Below are 26,399 nucleotides of genomic sequence, written 5' to 3' on the forward strand. Positions count from 1 at the left end.
TCTGCTGAATGTTTCATTTTCCATCCTTACCAGGTGAAGTCTCAACACAGAACATTGAACCAGTTGACCTAGTAAAGCATGTGTCAGAGGGGGAAACTGTTACTCTCTCCTGCAGTTACAGTGATAGTAATGCTTATAATCTGCAGTGGTATCGCCAGTTTCCAACATCTAGACCAGAGTTTCTTCTTCCTGCATTTGAAAATCAACTGAACAGTGACCCTAATCTTCCTAGAATGTCTGCAGAAGTTATAAAGGAAAAAACCCAAAGACGTATGAACCTGCTGATCTCCTCTGCTGCAGTATCAGACTCTGCTCTGTACTACTGTGCCATGGAGCCCACAGTGACAGGAAACCCAGCTACACTGTACAAAACCTCCTAACACAGATAAGCTTAAATAGGAATTATATATTCATAAGATAGAAATATGCATCTATAAAATGGAAGTGAAATCACATAGCTTGATGATGTTGGATGGTATAAGGATGGAGCATGGGGTCGTGTAAAGGTTGAGCAATGTGAGGTGGTGTAAGGCTGGAGCTCTGTATCTCAGTATAAAACTACATGAATCCCATTCAGCTTTGGCTTTCACTCACTTCACATCTCCATCATGTTCCTATTTGTATTGTTTGCCCTAGTGACACTTTCAGGTGAGTTTAACTTAATGTTTTATTGCTAAATGAAAAATAATTTGTCAAAAATGATGGAGCAACTTGGAAGAATTCAACAAATACTTTTTTTACTGAAATACTGAAATTTCTTTACAATTTTCTTCTTCAGGAGAGATCTCAGCACAGACAATTGAGTCACTTACACCAGAGAAGCACATCTCAGAGGGGGAGGAAGTTATTATAACATGCAAATACAGTACAAATGATGCTCTTTACTGGTATCACCAGTATCCCAGTTCAAGACCAGAGTTTATTGTTCATGACAATGCAACAACGTTCCCCCAAAGGCCAGAGGCAGGCAGAGAAAGACCCGGGAATCACACCCACCCACGGCCCTTCCAGGAGCAGTGGAGTTCCAGGGCTGCACTTCATCGTGACCCCCACATGCCCACCCCAGCAGGCGGGAGGGGGAGACCCCGGACAGCGCCACCCCAACCAAGGAGCGCAGGCCCAGGGGAACCAGAGGAAACAGAGCCTCCCTCCAGGATGCCCCCCCCCCTCCCCCACCATCGGCCAGTAGCAAGGCCCCAGCACCGCACGCCCCCGAGAGCCACCCATCACCCGGCAGGGCCCCGCTCCCACCAAAGAGTCTCGAGCTGCCCAGGGGAGTGGGCCAACCGCCACGCCGGAGCACCAAGCTGGGCACCGGAACCCCAAAGCGCCCCCCTCCGGAGGGGAGAAGTAACCACAGGGGAGCAGCCGGGAGAGGACCGGGCATGACAGGCCCCCGTCCCAGAACCAGCTGTCCTCACACATACACTCAGCCTCCTATATACACACATCCCCTTATATACACCCTCATTATGTGTACACCTACACACTTCCATATACACATACAAAAACACACACACATACACACCTACACACACATGTATATCCACACAAACGCACACTCCCACACACACGCACTATGGATATGCCTGTGTAGAGGATTTATGGCTGTGGCAGAAGCCTGGGAAATTTAAAGAAAATCTAAAATGGTGTTAAAAAACATCTTCTGATTTACGATAGAACTCTGCTAGTTCTTCTTATTCTTCCAATATCCTGAGCAAAGCTCCCAAAATAAAAAAAATTTAGTCAGAATTTCCAGTGTTCTGAAAACTGTTTGCTCTGTTTTCTGCACTTATCTATTGGTCTATATAGTAGACTGGTGGAAACATAAACAAGATGTTGAAGTTTATGCTTATATCATTGATTCATTCATCATTCAAACTTAAATTAATATTTCTCATGTTAAATATTGAAATGTGATTAAAATGCGATTAATTTCGATTAATTAATTACAAAGCTTGTAATTAATTCGATTAATGTTTTTAATCGCATCCCACCCCTAATTATTAGATATTGTTGAGGGCTTTAAACTTCTACCTACCACTTTAGCCCAGCGCGTTCGTTTGATGGGAAGGAGATAGCAGGAACAACCATACCAAAATTATAGCAACAACAAAAAGACCTTTATTAAAAGATATCTCTGGGGATCTCACATCCTAACATTTACATCGGAGAGACCCAAGAAGTGTTTGTACACGCCGTCTTTATATATGATTTCTCCGCCCCCAAACGCTTAGATCTTCTTCTATACCTTACATGGTGTTGTTGTTCGAGCAAACATGATTTTGCTGTTCAAGCAGACATGACTTTTCCATTTGTTTCAACATATTAGAATATCTGTTCAAAGGGATGCTGTCATACACCGGTATGTTGTACTTCTCATTTATCAGTCTAACACTGCGGTTCTCAACTTCCTGTTGACCGGGTCATCTTCCCTTTGAAACTCCTTACACATCATGATTTCCCAAGGCCCTTCTTAGGGTTTACAGCTTAAACACATCTAATGCAGTAGTTATATTTAATTACTATATTATGTTAATGGTAAGCAAAATATTATTGTAGCTAATGCTATTGCTAAGCAAAAATAAACCCAAAATCACAACAATATGCACCATTCACATCAAGAGAATAATGAAAATAGTTTACGATAACGAATTAGAGCTTTCTTATTGTCATAAAAATACCATCCATGTGTCCTAGAAATGTGACAACCAACAAATCTCAGTGATATTAAAGCCCAAGATATTTCTCTTGTATTTTTGAGTTTGTCATGTCAGGACCTCAGGACGTCAGTACTGCCTCTTTAAATGAACTTTATAGTCTGTGTGTGTCTATTATGCTCCCAGCGTCAGACTGAAACTCTTACAAATAATATTCACTTTAAGATCCTGCTAATAACTTTTGTTATAACTCTCAGTGTTTCTACATAATACTGAATTATGTAGTGTACTTATTTTTTCCCACTTGAAATTTGTTGTGATTTTTGTTGTTACTTGAAGTTGGTTTATTGAAGTACATGAAGACCTTATGTAACGTATTGACCAGACAAAGAGGGATCCAACTGCGGAAGTATACCGCTTTTATTCAAATGAATCACGTTTACAGAAAACGGCACACGTATCACTAGCGCTAGATGTAGTAGCAATATCGTTTTCTTGGGATGGTCAGGGCGGTCCAGGGTCATAACGAGAGGGCAGAATCTGGGAGGTACAGGAGGGCTAGGCACGAGGTGAGGTCTGGGGAATAAGCAAGGGTCAGAGCACAGGAGATCTAACAGGCAATGGAAACGCTTGGTATGCTGCATGGAAACGGCAATACTTCGCAACGAGGAAGTGGTGGGAAGGTGTATATATATATATATATATATATATATATATATATATACATATATATATATATATATATATATATATATATATATATATATATATATATATATATATATGACTGAAAAGGGGGCGTGGTGATTATTAGTAGCAGGTGAGGCTGGGAGGGACATATCAGACGGCATTACTTACACCTTACAATTGTTACCTAGGCTATGATAAATAAAACTAAAGAACTGAAGTTGGGTGCTTTGTCTTTGACCCAAGTGTGTGTATTACATCCAAGAATGATAACTTCACTAATATTGGCTAATGGCTTTGTTGAATATAGCATACGTTAATGTTAAATTGCTGGGTTGTGATGTGGGTGAGGGGGTGTGGCTAATCATCTACAAGGTGGAGAGACAGAATGCAGCTCTGTATCTCAGAATAAAACTACATGAATCCCTGTCAGCTTTGGCTTTCACTCACTTCACATCTCCATCATCATGCCGTTCTTTACACTTTCTCTCCTACTCACACTTTTAGGTGAGTTTATCTTCATGATAATCAACTTTGTCTCATATGACATGACAATACAAGATATAATTTGATGTGATATTTGTTATTATTATATGAGTGCAATTTTCTATTGGTTGAAGACCAAATTATTATTTTTTAAATTTCATATTTTCTCATTCTAGGGAAGATTACACCACAAGTTCTTCCACTTGCCACAGTAAAGCATGTGTCAGAGGGGGAAACTGTTACTCTCTCCTGCAGTCACAGTGGGGGCACTAGTGATGATCTTCAGTGGTATCGCCAGTTTCCCTCATCCAGACCAGAGTTTCTTCTTCTTGCATTTGAAAATCAACTGAACAGTGACCCTAATCTTCCTAGAATGTCTGCAAAGGTTACAAAGGAAAAAGACCAAAGATGCATGAATCTGTGGATCTCCACTGCTGCAGTATCAGACTCTGCTCTGTACTACTGTGCTATGAGGTCCACAGTGACATGAAACATTGATACACTGTACAAAAACCTCCTACTACAGATACACTGTAAAAAAACCTCCTCCTACTACACAGATACACTGTACAGAAAATACACAGATAATAGTTATAATTGAACAATAATAAATTCAAAGCAATAAATAACAGTTTACACCAGTTTTGAATTATTCAGTTATCAGTTATTCATTATTTTAAAAACAATTTGGAATTTAAACTATTTTGAGTCACTATATTCTCCAAGTCCATTTAATGTCCATCCAGGAATACACTTTGTTTATATGATATTATGGGAGATAAACTATATAATTTTAATGTACAGTACCCTAGGATCAGTTAAAGACAACAGTGAGCTTGTTTGGAACACTGATGCATCAACACGATATTATTCCTCATCATTAAACTGTAATGACAGCAGTTTACCAGAGGAGAGCAGACTTGACATAGAATCACCATTTCTACAATGAAGTACTGGGCTATAAATCCTATTGACAAGAATATCCCCTCTTGTCGTGTTTGGGTCAAATCTGACCGATTTACAACCTAAACCACTCATAAATATTGTGTTTTACATCTAATTGCTGCAAGGCCTTATGCCATCCTCCACACTATGCACTGGAACATATAAAAGTGATTATAATCTTTTTTATTGAATTTTGAGTGTTTTAAACCAACGTTTTACATCTGTGTTGTTGCCGGTCAAGCGTGACCGTCACAGGAAATGAATGGGTATTCAGAATATATTCATCTATCAGACAGAAAACATACCCATACACACTCACACACATACACCTACACACACAGACACACATACACCTACACACACACACACTCACTCACACACACTCACTCACACACACACACAGACACTCACTCACTCGCTCACACACACACCTACACACACACACCTACACACTGACACACACACACACCTACATACATACACACACACAGTCACTCACTTACACACACACCTACACAGATCTACACACACAGACACAGACACACACACACCTACACACACACACCTACACACAGACACGCACACGTTATGCCTATGTTTGCAAGACCCACTCTGATCTGAGTGTGACATGCAACTCATGTGCATGAATTCACATGTGCGCGTGCACACACACACACACACACACACACACACACACACACACACACACACACACACCTAAACACACACAGACACACCTAAACACACACAGACACACACACACACACACACACACACACACACACACACACACACACACACACACACACACAGACACACCTACACACACACCTACACACAGACACAGACACACACACACATGGTATGCCTATGTTTGCAAGGCCCACTCTGATCTGAGTGTGACATGCAACTCATGTGCATGAATTCACATGCGTGCGTGCACACACACAGACACACACACACCAATAAATTTGGTTGTGAAATTTTTTGTTTGTGTTAAAACAGACCGGTCTTTGGAGACCGGAAACACTACAGGTAGGAGATGTGAGGTCAACAAAACCGAAGGGATATATGACACTGCAAAAACAAACAAACAACAAAAATAAACAGTGAAAACATGTCACATGTACACAATCAAGTGAAATTATTATGGTTTACATTCATTATTGAATTATACAGAATATGTATCCCAATACAGTAATACTATGTATATTTAATGTACAGTAAATATAAGATAAAATAGTCCCACATTATTATCCCACATGGGAAAATTTCAGTGTTGGAGCAGTATACAGAAAATATAAAAATCTATGGACGAAGTCTATAATCGAAGTTACAAAATTCGAGAGGTGGACGATCTCGCGAATGGACAACGCGCGAGGCTCTCGCGCACGGACGGAGCCACGGTGATTACGTCATTTTTGCCGTGGACCCTCGCGACGCTTCAAGTATAAACCAGGCTTAAACCAGGATTAACAGGGCAAGGAATCAGACAAATGACTAAACCAGACTACACAAACAAAACTAGGGATATGTACAGGGACAGAGAAACTAACAAACAAAACAAATTTAAACCAGGAAAGACTACGCAGAGCTGGGAGGCAGGGCAACGAGGAGAACAACGTATAATAACTAAAACTAGAAGGGGGGCAGATAACAAGAACAAGAAACATGATAGCAGGGATTTCCAAATCACGAGCAGGAAAACAGGGAGGAACTCACACTACAAGCACACAATGACCGACACGGGAGTGAAACACCACGGGGATTATATACACAGAAAACAAGACGGTGAAACGAGACTCAGGTGTGTGCACTAACAACAAGGGTGTGACAGACAGAGGGAGAAACAATGGGAACGGAGAAGCTAGGCGGGACCAGGGAGGAGGGAGGGGCTGGACGTGACATAACTCCCCCTCAAGGCGTGCAACTCCGGGGCACGCCAAACAGGGATGGCCGGACAGATGCCGGGGACAGAGACACCACGACACAGAGGGAGACGAGCGGGCGGGGGCGGGGCAGGGACAACAGGCACAGGGCAGAACGGACACAATGGACCAGACACCAGACGTAAGGGAGAACCGGGACAAGGAACGAGTGGCGACGTGGGGACAGGACTAAATGGGACAGGACAGGGAGCTGGCACAGAAGGTGGAACCGAGGGGGCCGGACAAGATGGGGTCAAGAGTACAGGACCGGACAGTCGGGAAGACTGGGACGCAGAGGCAAACAGGCGAAGGATGACGGAGACAGGGACGGAAACAAAGTGGTTGACAACTTGGGTGACAACTTGGGGAACAGAGATGGGCACAAGGACTCTGAGGACACCACCAAGGATGGACACGGGGACAGGCACGTAGACACGGACAGAAACGCACACAGGGACAGGGACCAACAGGAAGCCAGGAAGGGGACAGGGCAACAAAGGGAACACGGGTAAGTTCAAAACAGGATCAACAAGGGGGCAAGCATTTAACAGTTTTAACTGTGAATAAGAAGAAAACAATAAAACTCTCCAGCAAAGTATAAACTTTAATTTAAGTACTGGTGATGGTAGAGGTTAATTTGGGTTAGTTCTGCAGGTCAAATGTACACAGTGGAGTGTTTTTAACTGCTGCCAGAATAGAGGAGGAACAACAAGATCAGAATTGTTGCCAGATTATCTTGCCTGTCATGTCAGAGTCTGATTGGATGCAACTACTATGTCGTTCTATCTGACGTGACAGCATCAGATTGGCTCCCACATTGTTCTTCATTTGAGACAACATCTGATTGGCTGGGCTGTTGTGATAGGAACCCGTGCTACAGTGAATTTATTTCATTTTGACGGGGATACAACCGCTCATCCATTTTGTTTAACTTTTTTCTGCATTATGAAGTCTAATACTGATCCAACGTCGGCAATTGTAATAATGCCAGATGAGCAGGCTACAGATAATATTGAAGCCAACGCAGAAGAACGTCTTGATTTATTTCAAGCATGCCTGAACAACGCGGGAAATTTGGTAAGGGCACTGTGGCCAACAAATCGTCAACTCAACGCCCTGTTGTATATAGTTGAAGCTGTTCTCAAGCTTTATCTTGCGTTAAGATCAATTTATGGATGAATTTTCTCAGGATAATTTCATTACAACCCATAGCAAGTATATGGAGATGATCATTCAGAATGATTCAAGCCAATTCTACAAAATTATATATTGTACAACGAGAATTATTGGAGAATCATTACAATATCTATCGACGTATCATCATCATCATCCATCTTCGAAATCATTGGAGTCTTCTGCTTAATGGATCTCGGTTTGATTAAATTTGAATCATTTAAGAAGATGTTTGAAATTGAAAAATCTAAATAAATTGTTTATATCCTTTACTTGTTGCCTGTTTCTGTTGTTTATAAAATACTGTCTGGTTCCTTGAATTTTCTTGCATTCCAACCTCTGGGTTTATAACACGTAAAATGGAGGAAAAGGGATCCGAAATCATTATAAAGCCACAGGGGTCCTGGTTCTCGTCCGTGGGCCGGATGGGGTTTCATCTGAGGAACATGTGGCTGTCAGTCTACGTTTAATACAACCCCATGAAACTCCAGCCCCGGATACAACTTCACGTAATTCTGATCCTCGTAATTCAATTACATCAGCCTGGGAGAAAAACTGGAGAACGATGTAAGCTAGACTTATTATACAGCATATTGACTAACACAGAAATATTCTAACAAAATTCAATATTTTATCATTTCTAGTGTTGTATGTGTATTGGCTGAATTCCCCCTCAGGGTTCCAGACAGAAAGTGACTTTGCATTTGCTGTTGACATAATTTACCTGTTTGACCTGTTATACCACCTGAACTCAAATCACATGAGAGGCAGAAACAACAAATGAAGAACAAAGTCAAATAATTTGTAAGGAATGCCACCTGATCTCCGCTGGAACAGCCTCACCTGTTACTCATTACCATGCCCCTTTTCTACCATACTTATATGTCCTCATTCCACTTCATAGTCGCGAAGTATTGCCGACACTATACTAACTATACATAGTATTACTGTGTTGGGATACATAATCTGTATGTAGTACCTCTAAACATTATTATTTTGTTTTATTGTATGGTTTTCTATGACAAATGCAGATATGATGTTAGAAACTACATGTACCTTAGTCCTGTGTTGCCGCGCCAGTTTATCAAAAGCATTTCCTGTGAATTCCCGGGAAAATTGACCATTTAGGTGATGCTACTGGTGATTGACATGTCAGTGGCTTATCAGGTAATAGTAGTGGGAGGGAATCCCATGAGGGGTTTTTACGCTTCGTGTGAGAGAGAGAGTGCGAGTCTAGGAGAGACGGGTGGTGTTGTTCTGCTTTTCAAAATAATCCAGTTTAACTTTTGAGTTTTCAAAGTTTAAACTCCCATTAGTTGTTTAAAGGGCTATTGTAGATCTTTGCAGATTTACTCAGACGTCAAACTGTGTTGTGGTCATATCTGTGGAGTTTAAACCCGGAGACTGCGTTCGCTCGAAGGTAGCGGGAAAGGTTTAGCTCCGTAAGCTAGATTATTACATCAGCTGCACCGTGTGGAGTCCCTGTGCTGAAGCTCTACAGCGGCCTCGTGACTACATTGAGAAGCTACTCATCGTGGGACAGTTCAAGCTGGACTGTTGTTAACTGTAGAAGGAGCTGCCAGACAGATTGTTAACCGTTCAGCCCTTCTGTTTGCGTCGCGCTGAGCCATTGATTATAGAGATAACCGAGACACTGGGGATACGTGAGTACTCATTGCTGCATCGGCAGCCCTCGAGGATGAAAATTGTCATCAATGTGCACCAACGACACTAAGTTGCGTACACTGTTAGAGCAAGAAGGAAAATCCATAGAAGATGTATTGGCTTGCGCCAGAGTCAATCAGCCCCCTAAAGCTGACCTTAGTGCAGAGCTAGTGAATGCTATAGGCAAACTAGTTGACAAGTGTGGTCAGGTATCTGCTGATGGGGTTAGCTACAGAAAATTAAGGTTGTTCTCAGGAGCCAGACCTGTTCCCCCAGGTGAGGAAGACTACGAGGTTTGGATGGAGCAAGCTACACAAATGGTTAGTGAATGGCAATGTAATGAAGCTGTAAAGAAGCAACGCTTAGTAGAAAGTTTGAGAGGGCCAGCTGCTGATATTGTTAGGTTCCTAAAAGCCAGCAACCCTTCTGCTACCGCCACAGACTATTTAGCTGCCTTAGACACTGCTTTTGCGACTGGGTGTGTGCAAAGGATGATGTCGAATACAGCAAGTCATGTGGCATTTACTGCAAATAGTTGAATCAGGAAGTGAGAGCAAAGCAGGGATTGGAGCTCATTGTGGGCAAGTCGCCAACATTCGACTGTCCAAAAATAGACTGTGTGTGTGTGGAGCTAGGCAGGTACCAGAGATGTTGTGGGCAGAAGGCAAATGTGATGTGGGCCTCATTAAAGGTTGTGAATCAGTAAAAATAATTCCAAAATCTGATTTTAGGCCTCACAAGCCACAATACCCGCTGAAGCCTGAAGCACTCAGGGGCATAGAACCAGTCTTTGAGGCATTGTTGAAATCGGGGGTGATAATTCCCTGTAAAACCTCACCCGTACATACTCCAATTTTTCCAGTAAAGAAAATGAGAGGTCCTGGCGAGCCAGAAGAATGGAGATTTGTTCAGGACCTCCTAGCAGTTAATCAAGCAGTAATACCAAGAGTACCACTGGTGCCTAATCCATATACACTGCTTGCACAAATTCCGTTTGATAGCACATGGTTTTCAGTTGTTGATCTGGCCAATGCATTGTTTTCCGTACCGGTGCACCCAGACTCTCAATTCTGGTTTGCCTTTGAGTTCAAAGGTCAGATTTACACTTTCACCCACCTGTGTCAAGGCTACTGTGAGTCCCCCACCATCTATAATGAAGCACTGAGATGTAGCCTGCAATCATTGCAATTGGCTCAAGGCACAGTATTGTACTTAACCCTGCGACTCTTCTACCAACAGAGCAGGATGATTGTAACGATTCAAGGGGCGGGTGTGACGCAAATGCAGATATTTAAATGATTTATTAAGGAAAAGGAAACAAAACACTAAATATAGGAGAGCTAACAAGTAATACGGTAAGTAGACAAGGGAAAACATACAATAGACTAAACGGCTGACAGAACCACAAGGAAACAGAACTAATATGAGCCGGGGAGAAAACCATAAAACACTAAACTGAACCAGAGAGAGCAAAAATGGCGAGGAAGACACATACACAACGCACTATGAAAAAACCAGGAAGTAAAGACGGGGGAAACGGCGACTAATGGGAAGGAGATATAATTAACAGGGCAAGGAATCAGACAAATGACTAAACCAGACTACACAAACGAAACTAGGGATATGTACAGGGACAGAGAAACTAACAAACAAAACAAGTTTAAACCAGGAAAGACTACGCAGAGCTGGGAGGCAGGGCAACGAGGAGAACAACGTATAATAACTAAAACTAGAAGGGGGGCAGATAACAAGAACAAGAAACATGATAGCAGGGATTTCCAAATCACGAGCAGGAAAACAGGGAGGAACTCACACTACAAGCACACAATGACCGACACGGGAGTGAAACACCATGGGGATTATATACACAGAAAACAAGACGGTGAAACGAGACTCAGGTGTGTGCACTAACAACAAGGGTGTGACAGTCAGAGGGAGAAACAATGGGAACGGAGAAGCTAGGCGGGACCAGGGAGGAGGGAGGGGCTGGACGTGACATAACTCCCCCTCAAGGCGTGCAACTCCGGGGCACGCCAAACAGGGATGGCCGGACAGATGCCGGGGACAGAGACACCACGACACAGAGGGAGACGAGCGGGCGGGGGCGGGGCAGGGACAACAGGCACAGGGCAGAACGGACACAATGGACCAGACACCAGACGTAAGGGAGAACCGGGACAAGGAACGAGTGGCGACGTGGGGACAGGACTAAATGGGACAGGACAGGGAGCTGGCACAGAAGGTGGAACCGAGGGGGCCGGACAAGATGGGGTCAAGGGTACAGGACCGGACAGTCGGGAAGACTGGGACGCAGAGGCAAACAGGCGAAGGATGACGGAGACAGGGACGGAAACAAAGTGGTTGACAACTTGGGTGACAACTTGGGGAACAGAGATGGGCACAAGGACTCTGAGGACACCACCAAGGATGGACACGGGGACAGGCACGTAGACACGGACAGAAACGCACACAGGGACAGGGACCAACAGGAAGCCAGGAAGGGGACAGGGCAACAAAGGGAACACGGGTAAGTTCAAAACAGGATCAACAAGGGGGCAAGCATTTAACAGTTTTAACTGTGAATAAGAAGAAAACAATAAAACTCTCCAGCAAAGTATAAACTTTAATTTAAGTACTGGTGATGGTAGAGGTTAATTTGGGTTAGTTCTGCAGGTCAAATGTACACAGTGGAGTGTTTTTAACTGCTGCCAGAATAGAGGAGGAACAACAAGATCAGAATTGTTGCCAGATTATCTTGCCTGTCATGTCAGAGTCTGATTGGATGCAACTACTATGTCGTTCTATCTGACGTGACAGCATCAGATTGGCTCCCACATTGTTCTTCATTTGAGACAACATCTGATTGGCTGGGCTGTTGTGATAGGAACCCGTGCTACAGTGAATTTATTTCATTTTGACGGGGATACAACCGCTCATCCATTTTGTTTAACTTTTTTCTGCATTATGAAGTCTAATACTGATCCAACGTCGGCAATTGTAATAATGCCAGATGAGCAGGCTACAGATAATATTGAAGCCAACGCAGAAGAACGTCTTGATTTATTTCAAGCATGCCTGAACAACGCGGGAAATTTGGTAAGGGCACTGTGGCCAACAAATCGTCAACTCAACGCCCTGTTGTATATAGTTGAAGCTGTTCTCAAGCTTTATCTTGCGTTAAGATCAATTTATGGATGAATTTTCTCAGGATAATTTCATTACAACCCATAGCAAGTATATGGAGATGATCATTCAGAATGATTCAAGCCAATTCTACAAAATTATATATTGTACAACGAGAATTATTGGAGAATCATTACAATATCTATCGACGTATCATCATCATCATCCATCTTCGAAATCATTGGAGTCTTCTGCTTAATGGATCTCGGTTTGATTAAATTTGAATCATTTAAGATGATGTTTGAAATTGAAAAATCTAAATAAATTGTTTATATCCTTTACTTGTTGCCTGTTTCTGTTGTTTATAAAATACTGTCTGGTTCCTTGAATTTTCTTGCATTCCAACCTCTGGGTTTATAACACGTAAAATGGAGGAAAAGGGATCCGAAATCATTATAAAGCCACAGGGGTCCTGGTTCTCGTCCGTGGGCCGGATGGGGTTTCATCTGAGGAACATGTGGCTGTCAGTCTACGTTTAATACAACCCCATGAAACTCCAGCCCCGGATACAACTTCACGTAATTCTGATCCTCGTAATTCAATTACATCAGCCTGGGAGAAAAACTGGAGAACGATGTAAGCTAGACTTATTATACAGTATATTGACTAACACAGAAATATTCTAACAAAATTCAATATTTTATCATTTCTAGTGTTGTATGTGTATTGGCTGAATTCCCCCTCAGGGTTCCAGACAGAAAGTGACTTTGCATTTGCTGTTGACATAATTTACCTGTTTGACCTGTTATACCACCTGAACTCAAATCACATGAGAGGCAGAAACAACAAATGAAGAACAAAGTCAAATAATTTGTAAGGAATGCCACCTGATCTCCGCTGGAACAGCCTCACCTGTTACTCATTACCATGCCCCTTTTCTACCATACTTATATGTCCTCATTCCACTTCATAGTCGCGAAGTATTGCCGACACTATACTAACTATACATAGTATTACTGTGTTGGGATACATAATCTGTATGTAGTACCTCTAAACATTATTATTTTGTTTTATTGTATGGTTTTCTATGACAAATGCAGATATGATGTTAGAAACTACATGTACCATAGTCCTGTGTTGCCGCGCCAGTTTATCAAAAGCATTTCCTGTGAATTCCCGGGAAAATTGACCATTTAGGTGATGCTACTGGTGATTGACATGTCAGTGGCTTATCAGGTAATAGTAGTGGGAGGGAATCCCATGAGGGGTTTTTACGCTTCGTGTGAGAGAGAGAGTGCGAGTCTAGGAGAGACGGGTGGTGTTGTTCTGCTTTTCAAAATAATCCAGTTTAACTTTTGAGTTTTCAAAGTTTAAACTCCCATTAGTTGTTTAAAGGGCTATTGTAGATCTTTGCAGATTTACTCAGACGTCAAACTGTGTTGTGGTCATATCTGTGGAGTTTAAACCCGGAGACTGCGTTCGCTCGAAGGTAGCGGGAAAGGTTTAGCTCCGTAAGCTAGATTATTACATCAGCTGCACCATGTGGAGTCCCTGTGCTGAAGCTCTACAGCGGCCTCGTGACTACATTGAGAAGCTACTCATCGTGGGACAGTTCAAGCTGGACTGTTGTTAACTGTAGAAGGAGCTGCCAGACAGATTGTTAACCGTTCAGCCCTTCTGTTTGCGTCGCGCTGAGCCATTGATTATAGAGATAACCGAGACACTGGGGATACGTGAGTACTCATTGCTGCATCGGCAGCCCTCGAGGATGAAAATTGTCATCAATGTGCACCAACGACACTAAGTTGCGTACACTGTTAGAGCAAGAAGGAAAATCCATAGAAGATGTATTGGCTTGCGCCAGAGTCAATCAGCCCCCTAAAGCTGACCTTAGTGCAGAGCTAGTGAATGCTATAGGCAAACTAGTTGACAAGTGTGGTCAGGTATCTGCTGATGGGGTTAGCTACAGAAAATTAAGGTTGTTCTCAGGAGCCAGACCTGTTCCCCCAGGTGAGGAAGACTACGAGGTTTGGATGGAGCAAGCTACACAAATGGTTAGTGAATGGCAATGTAATGAAGCTGTAAAGAAGCAACGCTTAGTAGAAAGTTTGAGAGGGCCAGCTGCTGATATTGTTAGGTTCCTAAAAGCCAGCAACCCTTCTGCTACCGCCACAGACTATTTAGCTGCCTTAGACACTGCTTTTGCGACTGGGTGTGTGCAAAGGATGATGTCGAATACAGCAAGTCATGTGGCATTTACTGCAAATAGTTGAATCAGGAAGTGAGAGCAAAGCAGGGATTGGAGCTCATTGTGGGCAAGTCGCCAACATTCGACTGTCCAAAAATAGACTGTGTGTGTGTGGAGCTAGGCAGGTACCAGAGATGTTGTGGGCAGAAGGCAAATGTGATGTGGGCCTCATTAAAGGTTGTGAATCAGTAAAAATAATTCCAAAATCTGATTTTAGGCCTCACAAGCCACAATACCCGCTGAAGCCTGAAGCACTCAGGGGCATAGAACCAGTCTTTGAGGCATTGTTGAAATCGGGGGTGATAATTCCCTGTAAAACCTCACCCGTACATACTCCAATTTTTCCAGTAAAGAAAATGAGAGGTCCTGGCGAGCCAGAAGAATGGAGATTTGTTCAGGACCTCCTAGCAGTTAATCAAGCAGTAATACCAAGAGTACCACTGGTGCCTAATCCATATACACTGCTTGCACAAATTCCGTTTGATAGCACATGGTTTTCAGTTGTTGATCTGGCCAATGCATTGTTTTCCGTACCGGTGCACCCAGACTCTCAATTCTGGTTTGCCTTTGAGTTCAAAGGTCAGATTTACACTTTCACCCACCTGTGTCAAGGCTACTGTGAGTCCCCCACCATCTATAATGAAGCACTGAGATGTAGCCTGCAATCATTGCAATTGGCTCAAGGCACAGTATTGTACTTAACCCTGCGACTCTTCTACCAACAGAGCAGGATGATTGTAACGATTCAAGGGGCGGGTGTGACGCAAATGCAGATATTTAAATGATTTATTAAGGAAAAGGAAACAAAACACTAAATATAGGAGAGCTAACAAGTAATACGGTAAGTAGACAAGGGAAAACATACAATAGACTAAACGGCTGACAGAACCACAAGGAAACAGAACTAATATGAGCCGGGGAGAAAACCATAAAACACTAAACTGAACCAGAGAGAGCAAAAATGGCGAGGAAGACACATACACAACGCACTATGAAAAAACCAGGAAGTAAAGACGGGGGAAACGGCGACTAATGGGAAGGAGATATAATTAACAGGGCAAGGAATCAGACAAATGACTAAACCAGACTACACAAACGAAACTAGGGATATGTACAGGGACAGAGAAACTAACAAACAAAACAAGTTTAAACCAGGAAAGACTACGCAGAGCTGGGAGGCAGGGCAACGAGGAGAACAACGTATAATAACTAAAACTAGAAGGGGGGCAGATAACAAGAACAAGAAACATGATAGCAGGGATTTCCAAATCACGAGCAGGAAAACAGGGAGGAACTCACACTACAAGCACACAATGACCGACACGGGAGTGAAACACCATGGGGATTATATACACAGAAAACAAGACGGTGAAACGAGACTCAGGTGTGTGCACTAACAACAAGGGTGTGACAGTCAGAGGGAGAAACAATGGGAACGGAGAAGCTAGGCGGGACCAGGGAGGAGGGAGGGGCTGGACGTGACATAACTCCCCCTCAAGGCGTGCAACTCCGGGGCACGCCAAACAGGGATGGCCGGACAGATGCCGGGGACAGAGACACCACGACACAGAGGGAGACGAGCGGGCGGGGGCGGGGCAGGGACAACAGGCACAGGGCAGAACGGACACAATGGACCAGACACCAGACGTAAGGGAGAACCGGGACAAGGAACGAGTGGCGACGTGGGGACAGGACTAAATGGGACAGGACAGGGAGCTGGCACAGAAGGTGGAACCGAGGGGGCCGGACAAGATGGGGTCAAGGGTACAGGACCGGACAGTCGGGAAGACTGGGACGCAGAGGCAAACAGGCGAAGGATGACGGAGACAGGGACGGAAACAAAGTGGTTGACAACTTGGGTGACAACTTGGGGAACAGAGATGGGCACAAGGACTCTGAGGACACCACCAAGGATGGACACGGGGACAGGCACGTAGACACGGACAGAAACGCACACAGGGACAGGGACCAACAGGAAGCCAGGAAGGGGACAGGGCAACAAAGGGAACACGGGTAAGTTCAAAACAGGATCAACAAGGGGGCAAGCATTTAACAGTTTTAACTGTGAATAAGAAGAAAACAATAAAACTCTCCAGCAAAGTATAAACTTTAATTTAAGTACTGGTGATGGTAGAGGTTAATTTGGGTTAGTTCTGCAGGTCAAATGTACACAGTGGAGTGTTTTTAACTGCTGCCAGAATAGAGGAGGAACAACAAGATCAGAATTGTTGCCAGATTATCTTGCCTGTCATGTCAGAGTCTGATTGGATGCAACTACTATGTCGTTCTATCTGACGTGACAGCATCAGATTGGCTCCCACATTGTTCTTCATTTGAGACAACATCTGATTGGCTGGGCTGTTGTGATAGGAACCCGTGCTACAGTGAATTTATTTCATTTTGACAGGGATACAACCGCTCATCCATTTTGTTTAACTTTTTTCTGCATTATGAAGTCTAATACTGATCCAACGTCGGCAATTGTAATAATGCCAGATGAGCAGGCTACAGATAATATTGAAGCCAACGCAGAAGAACGTCTTGATTTATTTCAAGCATGCCTGAACAACGCGGGAAATTTGGTAAGGGCACTGTGGCCAACAAATCGTCAACTCAACGCCCTGTTGTATATAGTTGAAGCTGTTCTCAAGCTTTATCTTGCGTTAAGATCAATTTATGGATGAATTTTCTCAGGATAATTTCATTACAACCCATAGCAAGTATATGGAGATGATCATTCAGAATGATTCAAGCCAATTCTACAAAATTATATATTGTACAACGAGAATTATTGGAGAATCATTACAATATCTATCGACGTATCATCATCATCATCCATCTTCGAAATCATTGGAGTCTTCTGCTTAATGGATCTCGGTTTGATTAAATTTGAATCATTTAAGATGATGTTTGAAATTGAAAAATCTAAATAAATTGTTTATATCCTTTACTTGTTGCCTGTTTCTGTTGTTTATAAAATACTGTCTGGTTCCTTGAATTTTCTTGCATTCCAACCTCTGGGTTTATAACACGTAAAATGGAGGAAAAGGGATCCGAAATCATTATAAAGCCACAGGGGTCCTGGTTCTCGTCCGTGGGCCGGATGGGGTTTCATCTGAGGAACATGTGGCTGTCAGTCTACGTTTAATACAACCCCATGAAACTCCAGCCCCGGATACAACTTCACGTAATTCTGATCCTCGTAATTCAATTACATCAGCCTGGGAGAAAAACTGGAGAACGATGTAAGCTAGACTTATTATACAGCATATTGACTAACACAGAAATATTCTAACAAAATTCAATATTTTATCATTTCTAGTGTTGTATGTGTATTGGCTGAATTCCCCCTCAGGGTTCCAGACAGAAAGTGACTTTGCATTTGCTGTTGACATAATTTACCTGTTTGACCTGTTATACCACCTGAACTCAAATCACATGAGAGGCAGAAACAACAAATGAAGAACAAAGTCAAATAATTTGTAAGGAATGCCACCTGATCTCCGCTGGAACAGCCTCACCTGTTACTCATTACCATGCCCCTTTTCTACCATACTTATATGTCCTCATTCCACTTCATAGTCGCGAAGTATTGCCGACACTATACTAACTATACATAGTATTACTGTGTTGGGATACATAATCTGTATGTAGTACCTCTAAACATTATTATTTTGTTTTATTGTATGGTTTTCTATGACAAATGCAGATATGATGTTAGAAACTACATGTACCATAGTCCTGTGTTGCCGCGCCAGTTTATCAAAAGCATTTCCTGTGAATTCCCGGGAAAATTGACCATTTAGGTGATGCTACTGGTGATTGACATGTCAGTGGCTTATCAGGTAATAGTAGTGGGAGGGAATCCCATGAGGGGTTTTTACGCTTCGTGTGAGAGAGAGAGTGCGAGTCTAGGAGAGACGGGTGGTGTTGTTCTGCTTTTCAAAATAATCCAGTTTAACTTTTGAGTTTTCAAAGTTTAAACTCCCATTAGTTGTTTAAAGGGCTATTGTAGATCTTTGCAGATTTACTCAGACGTCAAACTGTGTTGTGGTCATATCTGTGGAGTTTAAACCCGGAGACTGCGTTCGCTCGAAGGTAGCGGGAAAGGTTTAGCTCCGTAAGCTAGATTATTACATCAGCTGCACCGTGTGGAGTCCCTGTGCTGAAGCTCTACAGCGGCCTCGTGACTACATTGAGAAGCTACTCATCGTGGGACAGTTCAAGCTGGACTGTTGTTAACTGTAGAAGGAGCTGCCAGACAGATTGTTAACCGTTCAGCCCTTCTGTTTGCGTCGCGCTGAGCCATTGATTATAGAGATAACCGAGACACTGGGGATACGTGAGTACTCATTGCTGCATCGGCAGCCCTCGAGGATGAAAATTGTCATCAATGTGCACCAACGACACTAAGTTGCGTACACTGTTAGAGCAAGAAGGAAAATCCATAGAAGATGTATTGGCTTGCGCCAGAGTCAATCAGCCCCCTAAAGCTGACCTTAGTGCAGAGCTAGTGAATGCTATAGGCAAACTAGTTGACAAGTGTGGTCAGGTATCTGCTGATGGGGTTAGCTACAGAAAATTAAGGTTGTTCTCAGGAGCCAGACCTGTTCCCCCAGGTGAGGAAGACTACGAGGTTTGGATGGAGCAAGCTACACAAATGGTTAGTGAATGGCAATGTAATGAAGCTGTAAAGAAGCAACGCTTAGTAGAAAGTTTGAGAGGGCCAGCTGCTGATATTGTTAGGTTCCTAAAAGCCAGCAACCCTTCTGCTACCGCCACAGACTATTTAGCTGCCTTAGACACTGCTTTTGCGACTGGGTGTGTGCAAAGGATGATGTCGAATACAGCAAGTCATGTGGCATTTACTGCAAATAGTTGAATCAGGAAGTGAGAGCAAAGCAGGGATTGGAGCTCATTGTGGGCAAGTCGCCAACATTCGACTGTCCAAAAATAGACTGTGTGTGTGTGGAGCTAGGCAGGTACCAGAGATGTTGTGGGCAGAAGGCAAATGTGATGTGGGCCTCATTAAAGGTTGTGAATCAGTAAAAATAATTCCAAAATCTGATTTTAGGCCTCACAAGCCACAATACCCGCTGAAGCCTGAAGCACTCAGGGGCATAGAACCAGTCTTTGAGGCATTGTTAAAATCGGGGGTGATAATTCCCTGTAAAACCTCACCCGTACATACTCCAATTTTTCCAGTAAAGAAAATGAGAGGTCCTGGCGAGCCAGAAGAATGGAGATTTGTTCAGGACCTCCTAGCAGTTAATCAAGCAGTAATACCAAGAGTACCACTGGTGCCTAATCCATATACACTGCTTGCACAAATTCCGTTTGATAGCACATGGTTTTCAGTTGTTGATCTGGCCAATGCATTGTTTTCCGTACCGGTGCACCCAGACTCTCAATTCTGGTTTGCCTTTGAGTTCAAAGGTCAGATTTACACTTTCACCCACCTGTGTCAAGGCTACTGTGAGTCCCCCACCATCTATAATGAAGCACTGAGATGTAGCCTGCAATCATTGCAATTGGCTCAAGGCACAGTATTGTACTTAACCCTGCGACTCTTCTACCAACAGAGCAGGATGATTGTAACGATTCAAGGGGCGGGTGTGACGCAAATGCAGATATTTAAATGATTTATTAAGGAAAAGGAAACAAAACACTAAATATAGGAGAGCTAACAAGTAATACGGTAAGTAGACAAGGGAAAACATACAATAGACTAAACGGCTGACAGAACCACAAGGAAACAGAACTAATATGAGCCGGGGAGAAAACCATAAAACACTAAACTGAACCAGAGAGAGCAAAAATGGCGAGGAAGACACATACACAACGCACTATGAAAAAACCAGGAAGTAAAGACGGGGGAAACGGCGACTAATGGGAAGGAGATATAATTAACAGGGCAAGGAATCAGACAAATGACTAAACCAGACTACACAAACGAAACTAGGGATATGTACAGGGACAGAGAAACTAACAAACAAAACAAGTTTAAACCAGGAAAGACTACGCAGAGCTGGGAGGCAGGGCAACGAGGAGAACAACGTATAATAACTAAAACTAGAAGGGGGGCAGATAACAAGAACAAGAAACATGATAGCAGGGATTTCCAAATCACGAGCAGGAAAACAGGGAGGAACTCACACTACAAGCACACAATGACCGACACGGGAGTGAAACACCATGGGGATTATATACACAGAAAACAAGACGGTGAAACGAGACTCAGGTGTGTGCACTAACAACAAGGGTGTGACAGTCAGAGGGAGAAACAATGGGAACGGAGAAGCTAGGCGGGACCAGGGAGGAGGGAGGGGCTGGACGTGACATAACTCCCCCTCAAGGCGTGCAACTCCGGGGCACGCCAAACAGGGATGGCCGGACAGATGCCGGGGACAGAGACACCACGACACAGAGGGAGACGAGCGGGCGGGGGCGGGGCAGGGACAACAGGCACAGGGCAGAACGGACACAATGGACCAGACACCAGACGTAAGGGAGAACCGGGACAAGGAACGAGTGGCGACGTGGGGACAGGACTAAATGGGACAGGACAGGGAGCTGGCACAGAAGGTGGAACCGAGGGGGCCGGACAAGATGGGGTCAAGGGTACAGGACCGGACAGTCGGGAAGACTGGGACGCAGAGGCAAACAGGCGAAGGATGACGGAGACAGGGACGGAAACAAAGTGGTTGACAACTTGGGTGACAACTTGGGGAACAGAGATGGGCACAAGGACTCTGAGGACACCACCAAGGATGGACACGGGGACAGGCACGTAGACACGGACAGAAACGCACACAGGGACAGGGACCAACAGGAAGCCAGGAAGGGGACAGGGCAACAAAGGGAACACGGGTAAGTTCAAAACAGGATCAACAAGGGGGCAAGCATTTAACAGTTTTAACTGTGAATAAGAAGAAAACAATAAAACTCTCCAGCAAAGTATAAACTTTAATTTAAGTACTGGTGATGGTAGAGGTTAATTTGGGTTAGTTCTGCAGGTCAAATGTACACAGTGGAGTGTTTTTAACTGCTGCCAGAATAGAGGAGGAACAACAAGATCAGAATTGTTGCCAGATTATCTTGCCTGTCATGTCAGAGTCTGATTGGATGCAACTACTATGTCGTTCTATCTGACGTGACAGCATCAGATTGGCTCCCACATTGTTCTTCATTTGAGACAACATCTGATTGGCTGGGCTGTTGTGATAGGAACCCGTGCTACAGTGAATTTATTTCATTTTGACGGGGATACAACCGCTCATCCATTTTGTTTAACTTTTTTCTGCATTATGAAGTCTAATACTGATCCAACGTCGGCAATTGTAATAATGCCAGATGAGCAGGCTACAGATAATATTGAAGCCAACGCAGAAGAACGTCTTGATTTATTTCAAGCATGCCTGAACAACGCGGGAAATTTGGTAAGGGCACTGTGGCCAACAAATCGTCAACTCAACGCCCTGTTGTATATAGTTGAAGCTGTTCTCAAGCTTTATCTTGCGTTAAGATCAATTTATGGATGAATTTTCTCAGGATAATTTCATTACAACCCATAGCAAGTATATGGAGATGATCATTCAGAATGATTCAAGCCAATTCTACAAAATTATATATTGTACAACGAGAATTATTGGAGAATCATTACAATATCTATCGACGTATCATCATCATCATCCATCTTCGAAATCATTGGAGTCTTCTGCTTAATGGATCTCGGTTTGATTAAATTTGAATCATTTAAGAAGATGTTTGAAATTGAAAAATCTAAATAAATTGTTTATATCCTTTACTTGTTGCCTGTTTCTGTTGTTTATAAAATACTGTCTGGTTCCTTGAATTTTCTTGCATTCCAACCTCTGGGTTTATAACACGTAAAATGGAGGAAAAGGGATCCGAAATCATTATAAAGCCACAGGGGTCCTGGTTCTCGTCCGTGGGCCGGATGGGGTTTCATCTGAGGAACATGTGGCTGTCAGTCTACGTTTAATACAACCCCATGAAACTCCAGCCCCGGATACAACTTCACGTAATTCTGATCCTCGTAATTCAATTACATCAGCCTGGGAGAAAAACTGGAGAACGATGTAAGCTAGACTTATTATACAGCATATTGACTAACACAGAAATATTCTAACAAAATTCAATATTTTATCATTTCTAGTGTTGTATGTGTATTGGCTGAATTCCCCCTCAGGGTTCCAGACAGAAAGTGACTTTACATTTGCTGTTGACATAATTTACCTGTTTGACCTGTTATACCACCTGAACTCAAATCACATGAGAGGCAGAAACAACAAATGAAGAACAAAGTCAAATAATTTGTAAGGAATGCCACCTGATCTCCGCTGGAACAGCCTCACCTGTTACTCATTACCATGCCCCTTTTCTACCATACTTATATGTCCTCATTCCACTTCATAGTCGCGAAGTATTGCCGACACTATACTAACTATACATAGTATTACTGTGTTGGGATACATAATCTGTATGTAGTACCTCTAAACATTATTATTTTGTTTTATTGTATGGTTTTCTATGACAAATGCAGATATGATGTTAGAAACTACATGTACCATAGTCCTGTGTTGCCGCGCCAGTTTATCAAAAGCATTTCCTGTGAATTCCCGGGAAAATTGACCATTTAGGTGATGCTACTGGTGATTGACATGTCAGTGGCTTATCAGGTAATAGTAGTGGGAGGGAATCCCATGAGGGGTTTTTACGCTTCGTGTGAGAGAGAGAGTGCGAGTCTAGGAGAGATGGGTGGTGTTGTTCTGCTTTTCAAAATAATCCAGTTTAACTTTTGAGTTTTCAAAGTTTAAACTCCCATTAGTTGTTTAAAGGGCTATTGTAGATCTTTGCAGATTTACTCAGACGTCAAACTGTGTTGTGGTCATATCTGTGGAGTTTAAACCCGGAGACTGCGTTCGCTCGAAGGTAGCGGGAAAGGTTTAGCTCCGTAAGCTAGATTATTACATCAGCTGCACCGTGTGGAGTCCCTGTGCTGAAGCTCTACAGCGGCCTCGTGACTACATTGAGAAGCTACTCATCGTGGGACAGTTCAAGCTGGACTGTTGTTAACTGTAGAAGGAGCTGCCAGACAGATTGTTAACCGTTCAGCCCATCTGTTTGCGTCGCGCTGAGCCATTGATTATAGAGATAACCGAGACACTGGGGATACGTGAGTACTCATTGCTGCATCGGCAGCCCTCGAGGATGAAAATTGTCATCAATGTGCACCAACGACACTAAGTTGCGTACACTGTTAGAGCAAGAAGGAAAATCCATAGAAGATGTATTGGCTTGCGCCAGAGTCAATCAGCCCCCTAAAGCTGACCTTAGTGCAGAGCTAGTGAATGCTATAGGCAAACTAGTTGACAAGTGTGGTCAGGTATCTGCTGATGGGGTTAGCTACAGAAAATTAAGGTTGTTCTCAGGAGCCAGACCTGTTCCCCCAGGTGAGGAAGACTACGAGGTTTGGATGGAGCAAGCTACACAAATGGTTAGTGAATGGCAATGTAATGAAGCTGTAAAGAAGCAACGCTTAGTAGAAAGTTTGAGAGGGCCAGCTGCTGATATTGTTAGGTTCCTAAAAGCCAGCAACCCTTCTGCTACCGCCACAGACTATTTAGCTGCCTTAGACACTGCTTTTGCGACTGGGTGTGTGCAAAGGATGATGTCGAATACAGCAAGTCATGTGGCATTTACTGCAAATAGTTGAATCAGGAAGTGAGAGCAAAGCAGGGATTGGAGCTCATTGTGGGCAAGTCGCCAACATTCGACTGTCCAAAAATAGACTGTGTGTGTGTGGAGCTAGGCAGGTACCAGAGATGTTGTGGGCAGAAGGCAAATGTGATGTGGGCCTCATTAAAGGTTGTGAATCAGTAAAAATAATTCCAAAATCTGATTTTAGGCCTCACAAGCCACAATACCCGCTGAAGCCTGAAGCACTCAGGGGCATAGAACCAGTCTTTGAGGCATTGTTGAAATCGGGGGTGATAATTCCCTGTAAAACCTCACCCGTACATACTCCAATTTTTCCAGTAAAGAAAATGAGAGGTCCTGGCGAGCCAGAAGAATGGAGATTTGTTCAGGACCTCCTAGCAGTTAATCAAGCAGTAATACCAAGAGTACCACTGGTGCCTAATCCATATACACTGCTTGCACAAATTCCGTTTGATAGCACATGGTTTTCAGTTGTTGATCTGGCCAATGCATTGTTTTCCGTACCGGTGCACCCAGACTCTCAATTCTGGTTTGCCTTTGAGTTCAAAGGTCAGATTTACACTTTCACCCACCTGTGTCAAGGCTACTGTGAGTCCCCCACCATCTATAACGAAGCACTGAGATGTAGCCTGCAATCATTGCAATTGGCTCAAGGCACAGTATTGTACTTAACCCTGCGACTCTTCTACCAACAGAGCAGGATGATTGTAACGATTCAAGGGGCGGGTGTGACGCAAATGCAGATATTTAAATGATTTATTAAGGAAAAGGAAACAAAACACTAAATATAGGAGAGCTAACAAGTAATACGGTAAGTAGACAAGGGAAAACATACAATAGACTAAACGGCTGACAGAACCACAAGGAAACAGAACTAATATGAGCCGGGGAGAAAACCATAAAACACTAAACTGAACCAGAGAGAGCAAAAATGGTGAGGAAGACACATACACAACGCACTATGAAAAAACCAGGAAGTAAAGACGGGGGAAACGGCAACTAATGGGAAGGAGATATAATTAAATTGATCGATCACCAGTGGTTGGCGCCAGAGCAAACTAGTAACTCATTGAATCATAGATCTAGATCAGAGATAAATAAACCATATTTTTTCAGCGTGAGAAATCGGATGTATGGCGTGTGTGGCAACCCTGCAAACCGCAGCTCCGAAACAAGCTAATCACCGCTGATAGCATGCTAGCCAGCAGTACTATGGAGAAATGTTCTATTTATTTTGCTTGTAAGCAGTACGCCACCATAGCTCTTGCACTGGTCAGGGTGTTTATCATCTCCTCCGTACTGAGGATTGCTGCGACCACATTTCTTGCTGCCTCTCTCATAACGCACACTCATAAAGCCTGCTGCCATACCCAGTATCACAAACTGAAAGCACAAAATGGCGCGAGTGCGTCAATGACATCAGGTTTACAGTACAGCAATATCAGCATGTCTACACATTATGAATGAATGTTCGATTTATATGTGGCCCGTACCCCTCTTTTTGGCTATTTAACAAAATCCGACTATGCCACCCCTTAGTTTATTCCTAGAGCAAGGGGAGCTCTGAAATATCGATACACACAGGTTGCTTTGAGAAAAGTATAAATTTCCTTTATTACAAATTTTGGTCACGCCAGGTTGACAGGCAAGCAAAAGAGATAATAATTGTAAATTTCAAATAAGAAAATAATAAAACAGAAATCTTTAATTACCAACTAAATATAAATAAACAACTAATCA

The 26,399-nt window shown here is 43.2% G+C and overlaps 2 long non-coding RNA genes across 2 annotated transcripts; both read left to right on the forward strand.

Moving 5' to 3' along the window:
* Positions 1 to 10,969: 10,969 nt before the first annotated feature.
* On the forward strand, positions 10,970 to 13,008 carry LOC143475196 (uncharacterized). Its single transcript, XR_013120951.1, has 2 exons — positions 10,970 to 12,640; positions 12,753 to 13,008. It is a non-coding gene; the product is annotated as an uncharacterized LOC143475196 (long non-coding RNA).
* A 2,818-nt stretch (positions 13,009 to 15,826) lies between these two features.
* On the forward strand, positions 15,827 to 17,865 carry LOC143475204 (uncharacterized). Its single transcript, XR_013120953.1, has 2 exons — positions 15,827 to 17,497; positions 17,610 to 17,865. It is a non-coding gene; the product is annotated as an uncharacterized LOC143475204 (long non-coding RNA).
* The last annotated feature ends 8,534 nt before the right edge of the window (positions 17,866 to 26,399 follow it).

Source organism: Brachyhypopomus gauderio, chromosome 14, assembly GCF_052324685.1.
Source record: "Brachyhypopomus gauderio isolate BG-103 chromosome 14, BGAUD_0.2, whole genome shotgun sequence".
Taxonomy (NCBI): domain Eukaryota; kingdom Metazoa; phylum Chordata; class Actinopteri; order Gymnotiformes; family Hypopomidae; genus Brachyhypopomus; species Brachyhypopomus gauderio.